General features: G+C 37.4%; 1 protein-coding gene across 1 annotated transcript in view; it reads left to right on the plus strand.

Moving 5' to 3' along the window:
• The window catches only part of DTD1 (D-aminoacyl-tRNA deacylase 1), a 254,173-nt gene that overhangs the window by 24,090 nt on the left and 214,472 nt on the right, over positions 1 to 15,611 (plus strand). The window lies entirely within an intron of this gene.

Raw genomic sequence — 15,611 nt, forward strand, 5'->3', positions numbered from 1 at the left:
AAGTTTAGTTAGATTTGCTATCTCATCAAAAATCTAATAACATGTTAGAAATAAATACCTTTCCCCCCTGGCAATTTCAAATTTTTTTTCCTGGTTATTTTTTTATTATAATACTAAATTATTGCTCAGGTTGCAGTTAGTACTTTCTTATTTGTTTGTATTGTTTTCATTGTTTGCTATCTTTCCTATTGGTTCTTCATACAGTCTTTCTGCCATTTGAAGTATTGGGGAAAATGCTCTGGGTAATAGAATTTTTAATCTTTTAAAAAACTTTTTGTAATGTTTTCCCTTTCAATTACTGCCCTACTGGTGTCGAACATTTTTGTTCCATGAGGAAGACTGCCCTCCATTTCTTTGTCAAGTATTCCTGTCACTTGTCAGATGTTATGATCATATTTTTGATAGTCCTTTAAGAAGTTAAGTTTTTATATGTCTTATTTTTAATATTGTCAGGAGATGCATAGGTGCATGCACACATATATACATACATATATACACATACACATATGTATAATAATCATGGTACTGGTATTTCATTCTGTACCTTGGATTCTGAAAAGAACTTTATATTTATGTAATGTATTTACCTGAGCTATCACTTGCTTTCCCCTATATCTATTGAGAAGTTTGATTTCCATGAATGATTGCTTTTTAAAGAAGACAGTCCTTTCTCCCTTTTGGACTCATCGTCTATATTAGAACTAGAAAATTCAGTAGGACCTTATGTACTAGACCCCTAATTGAAGTGCCAGCATCTGATAAACCTAAATTCTCTATTATGGTTCCTAATTAAAATGGCAGAGTAAGAGGTTGCAAGGGAGCCAGGCTCCTCACATTCCTCTAAAAACAGCCAGTAAAAAAAGTCATTAAATAATTATTAAGTGCCAGGCATTGTGCTAAGCTCTGGGGATATAAAGAAAGGTAAACGATGATCCCTGTTCTCAAGGTGACAATCAGGCAAACAATTATGTACAAATAAGATTTTTATATATGAGATAAAGTGAAAATAGTAAACAGAGAGAAGTCACTGGAATCAAGGGGGATCAGGAAAGACTTCCTGTAAAAGGTGGGATTTTAACTGGGATTTGATAGAAGCCAGGAAATAGAGATTAGGAGGGAACGAATTTTAGACATGGAGAAATATTTTGAGTTTGGGGATGAAGTTTTTTGTTTTAGGAACAGTAAGGAAGCCATTGTCACTGAATTGAAGATTATGCAGGGTGGATGAAAGTTATAAGAAGATGGGAAAAGAGAGGCTGGTTCTAAAGGGCTTGGAATGCTAAAGGGAAGATTTTAAAAATTTGATCCTGGAGGTGATAGGGAACCATTGGAGTTTATTGAGTGGAGGTGATATGATCAAACCTTTCTAGGAAGATCACTGATAACTGAGTAAAACAGCAAAAAGAAGAAAAAATAGTTTAAGAAAATGAAGAAAAGTTTACCAAAACATAAAATGAGTCATTTGGAAGAAGTACAGAGACAGCAAATAAAAGTGCTTAGGAGGAATAGAAAGAGGTAAAGTACTCAAAGAAAAAGAATTAGAAATATCTTGACATATCCCCTATTATGACACTTGGGGTCATCTCTAGTCATAGACTAATCTTTGCAGAACACACTCTCAACATAATGGTTGTTGCCCAGTGGATTAAAAATTTCTGAAGGGAATTCCTGATTGCCCTTGATAGCCTATTCTTCTTTTCCATAATCATATCTGTTGGGAAAAATTTTTTACATAGAACTGAAATTTTTCTCTGCAATATCGAGTCATTGCTTCTAATTCTGCTCTTTGGAGCAAAGTGGAACAAGGCACTGTCCTTCCATAGTTAGTCTGTCTGATATACGCATATTGTCTCCTTATTAAACTGTGAACTCTTTGAGTTTGTGTATATGTATGGTTGCAGGTTGTTTTTTTTTTTTTTTTTGCCTTTGTACCTCCAGCACTTAGCTTAGTGCCTGGCACAGAGTAACCACTTAAATGGTTATTGACTGACAAAATAAGGCATGATAAATTATATTTTAAAATTCTGTTTCCAAGTTTCCTTGTCAATACCAGTATCGATAGATAAATACATAAGCAGTAAAGCTACTTGAGGAGATACAAACAGAAGAAAACAAATTCACTGGTTTTGGAGGTAGATGTAATGACATAAGAACACTGAAAAGAGTTACCAGAATCAGTGAGACAAGAATCCACACTCTACACCTTCCCTCAGGTCTGGCTGTGATCCCTCTTTGTGGCAGGTATATGACTCTGGAGTCTTAAAGTCTATGTCAGTAGTGCTCAGACTCTAGAAGGTTCCACTAGGATGGAAGTACTTTTAGTATAATCTTGGCAATAGACTATGTCTGCTTTGCTAAGTACATATAGGCTCATTATCAGGAAACTGGCTGTTTGGTGATGAAGTATTGAGTTGTGTCAATGCATAAAAAAAAGAAAAATACCCAAAATAATTCTTAGTATTGTGCAGACCTTGTCCGCAGTGACAATGACAGAGTGGTAAAAAAGGGCACACAAAGGTGTTAGCAATCATATAGTTTTTAGACTTTATATTTTTTCTTTGATATATTTATTAATATGTTTAGTTGTTATGTCATCTTCAAGGCTCAGTTGGCACTCCTCCCTGGGTCCATAGTGCTTGAAGTCGAAATTGAGCAGAAGAAGGGTTTGAGACAAAATTATTCATTTAGTTCATCTGCCAGATGCAAAAAGAGTATCTGTGTGACCAGATGCATGAGAATGTATGGAGGAGACATTCATATCTGAGAGAGAGAATTAAAATCTTGAAAGGCAACATCTGTGAGTTCTGAAGGAGTTGACAAACAGTAGCCTTGAGTAACAGTGAAAAATAGTTCTGCCAGCTTTGCAAGTTTGTACCCAGTAGAACTCTTTTTCTTCAACCCTTTCTCATTTCTGATATGGGAAAAAAACAGCTTTGTTCTTTAAATTAGATTTTGGTCAGCATTTAGAACATAAAACAGTACAAAATTGAAAAGTAGGTAAGGCAGATTTTAGGAACAGTTAAAAAATTCTTTTTTCACTACAATATGGGGCAATATTTGGACTCTAAGCAAATTGTGAAACAATGCTTTGTGTTATATGAGGAAGCTGAAATGGCACTAAATAAAACAAAGATGAGAAGAGCAGGTAGAATAGACAAAGTATCCAGAGCTATGCTGGAGGTAGCTCTGCTTTGAGAGTATTGAAAGATCAAGTTTCAAGGTATTCAAAATAGTGGGGAGTGTCAAAGATAGGGAAAAAAATCTTGGATCTTACTACCGACAAAAAAAGAGGTGATTGAGAGAATATCAAGAGGTAGAATTGGCAAGTAGTACAACCAAGCTCACTCCTCATATCTCTTCCACAAAGATCTAGAAAAGCCATAGGAGCAAGTCCTGATCAGGAAATTCAAGAAAAAAATCACAGGGAGTCACATTTATAGCCCCAGAGAGCATAGGGAGGAAGAGAGGTCTGTAGACACTAAGGTCAGGATCTGGCCTGGGGTGCACTGTATGGAGCATTCTCATGTACAGGAACTGAAAGAGGACCCAGGTTATGTGTGCACTAGGGCAAGAAGAGGTCCCAGACCTATACAGGGGACCCCTGACCTTGTGCAGGATGTGGGAATAGCTGCTAAGTGGCAGTTCTGTCATTTAGTACCCAGTCTAGGTCACAGACTCAGTAGGAGAATTGAAGGTGGACCTGAGCCTAGGGGTGACATTCCAGGGCAAGAAATGGTAGTGAACTTCAGGCTGTGTACTGAATGAGGAACAAATTCAGAAGCAAACACTACCTCTGTGCTCCTGACTTCAGGAGTAGAACAGGGTCTCATTTCCAGCCTTTTGCCTAATTTGAAGACTGCAGAAAAATAACCAGTACAGGGATTCGAGATAGAGGAAAGCCTACAGTTCTGTCACTCTGGAACAAAAATAACCAGTACAGGGATTCGAGATAGAGGAAAGCCTACAGTTCTGTCACTCTGGAACTGTGGAGCTTTCTAGCTGGCTGATAATGGCTGAGTCTGGCAACAGTCTACTGAAACTCTAACCAGGGGCAAGCCCACAAGCCTGTTGATCAGACTTAAACTCGGGTCAGGCATTTGCAGAGGTCAGATGAGGACAGTGATCAGACTTTGTTCTGGATCAGATCACTTTGGAAATACTGAAATTCCAGCCAGAGATGTCCCTGAGATCCTGGAATAACAATATTCAATGTCTCAAGAAAGCAGCATCTGGACCAGATGTTCCCTCTCAGCCCTAATATAAAGTCCTAAGTCAGGAGGTAAGCTGGAATAATGAGCAAATAAACAACAACCCCTCCTTGTCCCCTCCCCCCACCATAAAAAGCTATTATAGTGACAAGGATGCTTAAGATACAAACATAGAAGATGGAGCCACCTATAAGGAAAACTTTGAAGGAAAATAGCCCTTATACAAATTCAGCTAGTGTTCCTGGAAGAGATGAAGCAACAGTTTTTTTTTTTTTAAAGTTAAAATGTTTTTATAAATGAAATGAGAATTCTAGGGGAAAATATTGGAAAGGGAATTAACAGCTTGGCACAAGAGGAACAAAACCTTACCCAAATAGCAAACTCCCTGAAAATTACAATAGATGCAAGAAATGACAAGCAATATTAAAGCCAAAAGACTGAAAAGTAGAAGAAAATTTAAGGTAAAATCGCAAAAAAAAAAAAAAGGTTGAACTGGAAAATAAAGACTAGGTAGTCTTCCTGAATCATTGAACTTCCTGAAATCCATGACCAGAAAAAGTTTAGACGTCATATTCCAAGAAATTATAAAAGAAAACTGTCTAGACCTCTTAGAACCAGAGGGCAAAGTAGGAAAAGAAAAAATTAATTCATCATTACCTTCTACAAGAACCCTAAAATGAAAACTCCCAGTAATTGGAGCCAAAATGCAGAGCTTCAGGTCAAAGAAAAATACTGTGAATACCAAGGACCCTTAGGCAGGATCACACACAATTTAGCAGTCTTTTCATCAGGATCTTCATAACAGGCCCATTTTTTCCCCTGTTTGGATTATGCTCAGTTTTTCTGAATAAATTATTTTCGGTTGTAAGCTTCAGTAATTTCATGTTCCTTTACTTTCTGAATTATCATAATCCAAGCTTTCTCTTTCTTTTTTTTGGAGGGGGAAGGCAGGGCAATTGGGGGTTAAGTGAATTGCCCAAGGTCACACAGCTAGTAAGTGTGTCAAATGTCTGAGGCTGGATTTTAACTCAGGTCTTCCTGACTCCAGGGCCAGTACTCTATTTACTGTGCTACCTAGCTGCCCCCTTTCTATTTCTTTAATATAACTGCCAAATCCTATTGATCGTGACTGAGGCTCATTGGTACTTGGAGTATTACTTGCAGTATTTTTTCTTTGACTTGGAAGGTCTGTATATTTCGTTCTGTTATTCCCATCCAGTCTTTTGTCAAAGGCACCAGAATTCTTCTAGTCATTCAGGTTTATAGTCTCAGTTATCCATTGGTATTTCTTGTTCTCTCCCTCCTTTTCCCCTCCCAATAACATGAATTTTTAAATCCTGTTGATTCTGTCTCTGCAACATCTCTTGCATTTGTCCCCTTCTCTCTATTCCTAGGACCACCATCCTTGTTCAGACCTTCATCACCTCTTGCCTGCACTGTTGCAATAGCCTTCTAAATAATCTTCCTGTCATAAACTTCTCCTCTCTCTCATCCATCCTCCACACAACTGTTAAATGGATATTCTTGAAGCCCAGTTCTGAGCGTGTTATTGCTCTCCTCAGAAAGTCTCCATGGCTTGGTATTGTTCCTATAAACTTCTGTTTGACATTTAAAACTTTTCACTCCATCTTACCTTTCCAGGTGTTCTCTATGCCTCTTTCCCAGGCTTATACATTATTCTTGTTCACGTACTCTGTGTTCTAGTCAAACTGACCTACTTGCTTTCTTTGTACAGGGCATTCCAGCTCCTATGGCACAGGCCCCTTCCCTTTGGCTAGAATGTACTTTCTGCATTTTAGACTCCCTTCCTTCAAAACTCAACTCAAATACCATCTCCTAGTTCTTGATTTACCCCCATTGTTAGTTTTCTCCTTGGTCTTCTGTACCCCATTACTGCTAAGTTCAAGTCCCTGCTTTGATACTTACTACTTCTCAATGTTCTGTTCATCTTTTAAAATATAGATTTTTTTTGGAGATGGGAAGGCAGGGCAGTTGGGCTTAAGTGACTTGCCCAAGGTCACATGGCTAGTGACTGTTAAAGTATCTGAGGCCAGATTTGAACTTAGGTCTTCCTGACTCCAGGCCTGATGCTCTATTCACTGCACCACCTAGCCACCCCTAAAATATAGATTTTTTAAAATAACACTAGAAGCTTTAAGCATTCTCGTTGAAAACAAGGATATTATTGTGCAGTTAATTAGAATCTAGAGAAATGGGATACTTTGATATATCATTTAGATAAAAAGCAAACAAAATATGCAAGAAATGTTAATGAAGATATATTTCTAAACTATATATACTTTCCCCCCTCCCTGGTATAACCTCTTTATTTAAGTAGGGGATAAGAACTTAACTAATTACTGAGTGTAATCTTTTTTTAAAATTTATTTTATTTTCTAGTCAAGGAACAAAACAAATATTTCTGTGACACAGTAAAAAAAAAGATGATTACACATGATTCCAGGCATGACTTAATCACTGTGCTATATCTCACTTTTTTGAAATTCATAAATATCTGTATTTAAACCTAAAATGCAAGCTTCTTCAGGGTGGATCTGATTCCTTTTTTTGCTTTTGTATTCTTAGTTGCCTAGAACAGTAACTTTTGTAGAACAACTTTTAATAAATGTTTGTTAACTGGATATTAAGCAAAGTAGCCTTCGGCAACTAAAATGAAGAGAATATTTGTCTCTTAGTTAATTCTGAGGATTTGACTTCTCTCCAAGCTGTAGAGACAACTTTGAGCTGGAAAAGTATTGGAATGCAGATGAGCAAAACAAATATTTTTATTTCAAGATACTTAAGATTATTTCAGCATCTTTGTTTTTAACTAACTTTGAATAAATTTGATTTTCCTTTTCAAGGCTCCTCCTTTTATAAATGAACCTTTATTTTAAAATATTAAATCACAGTGCCATGGATTTCTAGCTGAAAGAGAGCTTTGAAGGCATCTAATCCAATGCCCTCATTTTATAGATAAGGAAAAAGATTTCCTTTTATTTATTTATTTTACTTATAAAGATAGCAACTGTACAATTTCATTAATATGGGGAACTCTCTCTAACAGTGCAGGTCAGCACCTTCATTCGAACTAATAATCTTGGAAGATTGTCTAGAACACTGAGCGTTGTAAGTGACATACCCAGGATCACGCAGCAAGTAGATGTCAATGGTGGGACTTGAGCATAGGAATTCCTGGCACCATGACTGGCTCTATCCACTACATCACATTGATGCCTTTCTTTTACTTGTTTTTTTATACATTCACATCTGAGAGAAAGGATTGATTCATTTTCTTAATTTTAAAAGTGGAGTTTTGTCTAAAATAATTTCTAAACCAAATTTTCCATTTATTTAAGCTAATTTTATTTCTATCTGCACATTTTTTACTATTTAAAAAACTTCTGAACTTAATAAAGACTGCATAAAATGGACATTTCCATTTATGTAGTAGAAGGAAAAAAGAGGATTGTATAAGAAACTGTAGATCTCTATTATGTACAACTTCTTTTTCCTTTTCAGGATGTGTATATTCACCTGGTAGTTTTTAAGGCTATTCCATTTATCTTTGTTTCTTTTTGGCCTTTCTTCCATTTTCTTCTTCTTCTTCTTTTGCTTTTTGGAGGGAAGTTGGGGTTAAATGACTTGCCCAAGGTCACACATCTAGTTCTTCCATTTTCTTCTTTGCATTAAAAAAATACCTTAGTGGTTTTTCTTTCTTTCCTTTTTTTTGCTAACTTATTCCTTTTACCACTACCAACCTTCCACTGGAAAAAAACAGCTCTTGTTAAAAAAGTAGCATTTATACAGTGCTTTAAGGTTTGCAGAACACAAATATTATCTCATTTGATTCTCACAGAAACCCTGAGAGGTAGGTTTTATTATTATACTCATTTTACAGGTGAGGAAACTGAGGACAGACAGAGGTTAAGTGCATGGTCACATAGTATTTGAGATTGGATTTAAACTCCAGTGTTCAGGGCTTCAGATCCATTGTACACCAATCTGGCTGCCTAGGTTATGTATAGTTAAGCAAATCAACTTGCCACATTTTACTCTTCGCAAAAATATTTTTATTATTCTGAATCTTGAATCCTTTGTCTCTCTCTGTCAAGAGGCAGGAAGAATGTTTTATTATCAGTCCTCTTTAATCATTACTGGTTATTGCATTAATCAGAGTTCATAAGCCTTTAAAAGTTGTTTTTCTTTGTAATGTGTTGCTATAGAATTTGTTCTGATTCTGCTCACTTTAACATGCATCAGTTAGTGTTGGTCTTCCCAGATTTCTCCCCTTTGTCATTTCTTACAGCTCAATAATATTCTGTTATATACATATATTGTACTTTACTTAGCCATTCCCTAGGAGAGGGGAGTCACCTTAGTTTCCAGTTCTTTGTTACCACAAAAATATCCTCTAATTACATTTTTTGTACATTTGGGTCCTTTTCCTCTTTCTTTGTTCTTTTTGGTTATGTAGATCTGGTAGTGGTATAGTTGGATCAAAGAGTTAGTACAGTTTAGTGACTTTTGGGACATAGTTCCAAATTGCTTTCCAGAATGGCTGGACCAATTCAGTTTCAACTGAAATATAACAGTATGCTTGTTTTCATAAAATCTCTATAATTATCATTTTTGGAGAGTTGCTTTGCAAATCTCATTTGTTTGAGGTATGATTTTTTTTTTAAAGTGTGAATTTCTCTTATTGATTTGGAACATTTTTCACATGTTTGTTGATAGTTTGGTTTTTCTTTTTTTAAAAATTTTTGGTTACATTTTTAAGTTCCAAACTGTCTCCTTCCTTCCCTTCACACTCCACAGTAGAGAAGGCCACTATTTCATACATACACACACACACACACACGCATGCATACACATGCACACATATCTATATCTGTAAAACCATACTATGCACACTTCTGTTTTTCAGTTCTTTTTCTGGAGGTGGATGGCGTCGTTCTTCATAGGTCCTTTGTAGTTGATTTGAATATTTTCAGTATTCAGAGTAACTTAGTTGGTGTTCACAGTTATTCAAACAATATTACTGTTACTGCATACACTGTTCTTAGTTCTGCACATTTCACTGTTTGTTATTGCATGCAAGTCTTTCCATGTTTTTCTAAAATCAACCAACTCATTATTTCTTATAGCACAGTAGTATTCCATCACAATTATATGCCACAACTTGTTTAGCCATTTCTAAATTGGTGGACATCCCCTTAAAATCTAGTTTCTTGCTACCACAAAGAGAGTTGCTATAAATATTTTAGTACATAGAGGCTTTTTTTTCTTTTTCCTAATGACAACTACTTGCTCAGATCCTGTTACCCATTTATCGTTTGGGGAATGGTTTTTGTTCTTATATATTTGAATCAACTCTGTGATAATGATTGCTTGAAGATCCATTGATAAGAACTACTGCCAGTCATGTAATAAACAATGTAGAGATAGGGAAAATTATTATACTCAGAGTGCAGGCATCGCTTAACAATAAGGTGGTGAGCCTAGAGCTTCAGTTTCTACAACCTTATATAGGTTTTGGTTACATAAGCAGGAAGGGTACAGTGGACTTTATTTATTTATTTATTTTTAATGCTTTATTAACTTCTGATTTACATCATCCATTTCCGCCAGATTTTGAGTTTCAAATTTTCTCCCCATTTCTCCCCCACCCACCGCCCCAAAATAGCAGTCCCACAGGATATCCCCTCCTCCAGTCTGCTCTCTCCCACATTTTCCCCCATACCCCTTTCCACTTTTCCAGTGGATGCCTCAGTGCCTGCACATCCCATTTCCCAATTACATGTAAGATGGTATTAATAATAGTATATATATATATGTATATATATATATATATATATACATACACACATATACATATTTGAATATTTGATTTCAGAACTTTCAATTCCAGATTCATTCCCTTCCTTCCCCATCACCCACCCCTACTGGGAAGATATAGGTTGCACATGTGTGGCTAATGCAAAACAATAACATAGTAGATACATTGTAAAAGACTGATTACACTTCCCTCCCTCCCATCCCACCTCTCACCTGCTTTACTCTCCACTTTGATCCTATCTATTTTCAAAAGTGAGTGCTTCCAATCTCCCTCCCCCCCAGCCTACCCTCCCTTCTGTCATCCCCCCTCTTATCCCCTTCCCCCCTATTCTCCTGGAGGGTGAGATACCCTATTTAGTGTGTATTTCACTCCCTCCTCAAGCCAAATTCAATGGGAATAAGGTTGACCCATTCCCTTTTGCCTTCCTATTCTTCCCCTCCATTGTAACCATTTTCCCTTGCCTCTTCTGTATGAGATAGTTTACCCCAATCTGTCTCTCCTCATCTCCTCTCATTATATTCCTCTCTCACCTCTTAATTTCACCTTTTAAGTATCATTCCTTCCTGTTAAATTGGACCTGTGCCCTCTATCTATGTATACCTGTAAACATATATACACACATTCACATATGTATTCATATGCCCATATACCCTCATATATAGACAAATATATATATTTCTAATCCCTTCAACTACCGAGAAAAGTTTCATAAATTACGATTGTTTTTCCATGTAGGAATGTTAATAGTTCAACTTTGATAAATTCCTTATGATTCCTTTTACCTGTTTACCTTCTCATGCTGCTCTTGTTTCTTGTATCTGAATGTCAAATTTTCTATTCAACTCTGGTTTTTTCAGCAAGAATGCTTGAAAGTCCTCTATTCCACTGAATGACCATATTTCCCCCTGAAACATGATACTCAGTTTTGCTGGGTAGGTGACTCTTGGTTTTAATCCCACCTCCTTTGCCCTCCGGAATATCATATTCCAAGCCCTTTGATCCCTCAGTGTAGAAGCTGCCAGATCCTGGGTTATCCTGATTGTGTTTCCACAATATTCAAATTGTTTCTTCCTGTCTGCTTGTAATATTCTCTCCTTAATCTGGGAATTCTGGAACCTGGCTATAATATTCCTAGGAGTTTTCTTTTTGGGATCTTTTTCAGGAGGTGATCGGTGGATTCTTTCAACCTCTGTTTTGCCCTCTGGTACTAAAACATCAGGGCAGTTTTCTTTGAGAACTTCCTGGAGGATGATTTCTAGGTTCTTACTTTGATCATGGCTTTCAGGCAGTCCAATAATTTTTAAATTATCTTTCCTGGATCTATTTTCCAGGTCAATGGTTTTTCCCATGAGATATTTCACACTGCCTTCTATTCTTTCATTTGTTTGGATCTGTTTAACAGCATCTTGATTTCTCATGAAGTCATTAGCTTCCATTTGCTCCAATCTAATTCTGAAGCAATGATTCTCCTCATTGAGTTTTTGAGATTCACTTTCCATTAGGCAAATTTGTCTTTTTAAGGCATTCTTCTCCTCATTGCCTTTTTGGGCCTCCTTTGCCATTTGATTCAGTCTGTTTTTTAAGGTATTATTTTCCTCAGTCAGGCTGTTGACTCTCATTTCATAATTTTCTTGCATTGTTCTCATTTCTCTTCCCAATTTTTCCTCCACTTCTCTTATTTGGTTTTCAAAATCTTTCTTAAGGTCCTCTGTGGCCTGTAACCAGCTTGTATTTTCCTTTGAAGCTTTTGGTGCAGGAGTTCTGACTTCACTGCTTTCCTCCTGTTCCATGCTTTGCTCCTTTTTGTCCCCAAAATAGGAGTGTATTGTTGGAATCTTCTGTCTGCTTTGTTTCCTTTGCCTGCTCATTTTGCCACTCAATTACATGACTTTTGGGCTTTTTGCCACAGTAGGACTCTGCCACCAGACAGGGGAGCTTTTGTCCCAAACGCTGGGGTTTTCTCAGCTGCTGGAGGTATTAGATGGGTGCCCTCTCTGAGGTCTCCACACGCTCTGGCAGGCTGGACACACACTCCAGAACCTCCACCCTAGAATGCAATCCAGATCCAAGCAGGTTAAAGCAAGAGCGATTACCCCTCAGACTGGTGCTTGGTCCCCCTACACTCTGCAGGCCAAGAGCTGAAGCCGCCACGTGGGACTGGCTGGCTGTGCTGGGTGTCTCAGGGGCTTTTCGCCCTGGGGGTAAGAGCCACGCACTCCTACTTCCTGGTCCCAAAGCCCAGACTGTACTAACCTCTCACTTTGTCCTTTGTGTCTATGTGTTGATAAATCTGGAAATGGTCACAGATGCTGCTGATCTGGAGTCCCTCTGGCTTGGCTGGTCAGGCCCGCCCTGGGGCTAAAGCCTCGGCATGGGGCTGGGCTTGGCTCCCAGAGCTCTGCGCTGGCCGATTCCTGCCGGCCTGCTGGGCTGTCCTCAGTGGGAGGTTAGCTTCTCTGTGTCATTTTGTGGGCTCTGCAGCCGTACAGTGGACTTTAAAAGAGCAAATAAGAGAAGATGATTAACAAATCAGAGAACAGATAGTAGAAAACAAATATCTATATCAATTAAAATAGGAAACGAACTGGTTAACATAAGTCCTGTGGTTGATAAACTTGATTATACAGACCTTAGCTAGCATATGACCTGCCTATCTTAAGTGTCAATAAGAAAATTAAGTCAGAAATTATCCCATCATAGTACCTCCTTTGATCCTAAATCAAATAATATGTGCCTCTAGACCACATCCTTGCACATCCTACTGATCTCTTCATCTCATATCAGTAGCATTTTTTTTTTAAAGCAGTTGGGGTTAAGTAACTTGCCCAAGGTTACATGGCTAGTTTTTTTGTGTGGGTGTTAATATCTGAGGCTGGATCCAATCCTGGGTCCTCCTGACTCCAGGGCCGGCACTCTTACTTACTGCACCACCTAGCCGCCCCAATAGCATTTCTTATACAGTGGTTTCCCAAAATCATAATGCAAGAAATTATGATCATATTAACATAAAACTATCATGGTTTTAAAACATAACCCTCCAAAAATATATAGCCAGTCAAATAACATTAATTCAGTTGAATGCATTTCTATGCTGATGATCCTTAAATATACTAAGCCAAACCTAACTTCTCTGCTCGCCTCCAGTCTTCTATCTCTAACTCTTTATTAGACATCTTCTACTGGATTTCCTTTTGCCATCTTAAAGTTAATATGTCCCAAAATGAACTCATTATCTTTCTCCCAAAACCCTCCCCACTTTCTGATTTCCATATTAGTCAAGATTACAGCTATCCCCCCAGTCACCTGAGCTCAACTCCCTACTCTCTCTAACACCATATCTAATCTGTTACCAGATTCTGTTGATTTTACCTTTATAGCATCTTCCCCAAATGCCATTTTTCTCTCCACAGACACTACCACCACTTATCATTTATGCCAGGAGTATTGCAATAGCATTCCAGTTAGTCTCTCTGCTTCAAATCTTTTCCCATACCTATCTGTCTTCTATCAAAGTCATCTTCTTAAAGTATAACTCTCACCATGTCTACTCAGTAAACTTTATTGGCTCTCTATCACCTCTAGGTTCAAATATAAAATCGTCTTTTTGTTGCTCAAAGTCCTTTATAATCTACTCTTCCCCCCTCCAGGTTTCCATTTCTTCTTACATCCTTTTTATTTTTTGGAGGGGGGAAGGTAGGGCAATTGGGGTTAAATGACTTGTCCAAGGTCACACAGCTAGTTTTTTAGTCTTATTTGAACTCGGGTCCTCCTGACTCCAGGGCCAGTGCTCTCTTCACTGTGCCACCTAGCTGTCCCCTTACATCCTTCTTTCCCCCTATATCTTCTGTGATCTAGTAACATTGGCCTCCTTGTTCTTTCTGGAACAAATACACTCCATCTCTCCACTATGGACATTTTCGTTGGTTGTCCCCCAAACTTGAAATTCTCTCCCTCCTTTTCTCCATCTCTTGGCTTTATTGACTTCCTTCTACTTGAAGTGTTTCCTGATCCTCCTCAATTCTAGAGCCTGCCTTCTGTTATCACCATTTTATCCTGTATATGATATTTGCCTGTTGTCTCTTTCATTAGTAACTATAAACTCCTTGAGATCAGGGACTGTCTTTTGCCTTTCTTTGTATCTTTAGTGCTTACTTAGCACAGTGTCTAGCATGTATTGAGTGTTTCATAAATGTTTATTGACTGACAAAAGTAGGCAAATGTTTGATATTTCAGAAAAAGGGAGCAAAGCATATAATCTTCAGGCTAGGGAGCTTAGCTTTGATACCTGGCAAAATATAAAACTTATTATTAAAAGGGTGATTTATGAATATTTTGAAAGGAAATGGTAACTAGTAAGAACTGGCTTTATCAAGAGTTGGTCATGACAGACTAACCACATTTCCTTTTTTAATGGAATTAATAAATTGATTCGTTACCAGAAAAAAACTGTATACATAATAAATATATTCCTAGTTTTCAACAAATGTGGACAGAAATGTTTCATGGTACCTTGTGGACAAGATTCAATGGCTGTATACAAAGAGTTCTTATCAATGTGTTAATTTGGAGGGAAGTATCCTGTGAGTGCTGCTTTGTGATATTTAACATTTTTTTTTCAGTGATTTGGGTAAAGACATAGAGGTCATGCTTGTCAGATTTGCAGTGTATTAAAAGCTGGGAGAAGTAGTTGATGTTTTGGAAGATATAATGCAGATGCCACAAGCTCTAAGCAGGGCTCAGTCAACACTGAAGTTCTTTTGTGGCTCTGACTTTAAAAGTGTTCCCTCTTTTGGTGCACATCACAGCCTTCTCATTCTGTGCAATACTTGTCTATTTCCTTCCAGAAATTATTCATAGAAGATCTGACCTGTGTGCTGAGGTTTTCCTCTTGCTAATTTAAGGTCACATGTAATGATTAACTGGATCTAATAAGATGAAATTTAAGAGATAAAGGAAAATTCTATAGTTTGGTTCAAAAATTGACTTTGGAAGTACAAAGTGACTTGGCATGGCTAGACAGCAAATTACATGGAAAAAATCTGAGGGTTTTAGAGAGTTGTAACCTCAAGGTGAAGGCACAGGGTGACTGTGGCAACTACAAAAGGTAATGTGATTTTCTGTTAGATTATAGAATGTGAACTCTTTAATGGGGGTAAGTATTTAATTTTTCCTTTTTTTTTTTTGCTTTTGCTTTTTGGAGTGGGGAAGGTAGGGCAATTGGGGTTAAGTGACTTGCCCAAGGTCACATGGCTAGTAAGTGTTAAGTGTCTGAGGCCATATTTGAACTCAGGTCCTCCTGACTCCAGGGCTCTTACTCTATTCACTGTGCCACCTAGCTGCCCCTGTTTAATTTTTGTTTTGCATCCAGTGCCAAACACAGTGCTTGCAATGTAAATTAACTAATGGCTTGTATATTTTATTGTTTTTTGTTAGTTTTTCAAAAAGCAAGTCCTAATCTTGTCATCCAACAATTTAAAAAATTTTCAGATTTGTACATTTTTCTTTAATTTTCAGGATTTTTGTTTTAGTTGCTTTTTAAAGATTTATTGCTTTTCTAGTTTTTT

This window comes from Petaurus breviceps, unplaced genomic scaffold (assembly GCF_028583685.1).
Source record: "Petaurus breviceps papuanus isolate PSGF00001 unplaced genomic scaffold, PetGlider_PUasm1.0 90919, whole genome shotgun sequence".
In the NCBI taxonomy this organism is placed as follows: domain Eukaryota; kingdom Metazoa; phylum Chordata; class Mammalia; order Diprotodontia; family Petauridae; genus Petaurus; species Petaurus breviceps.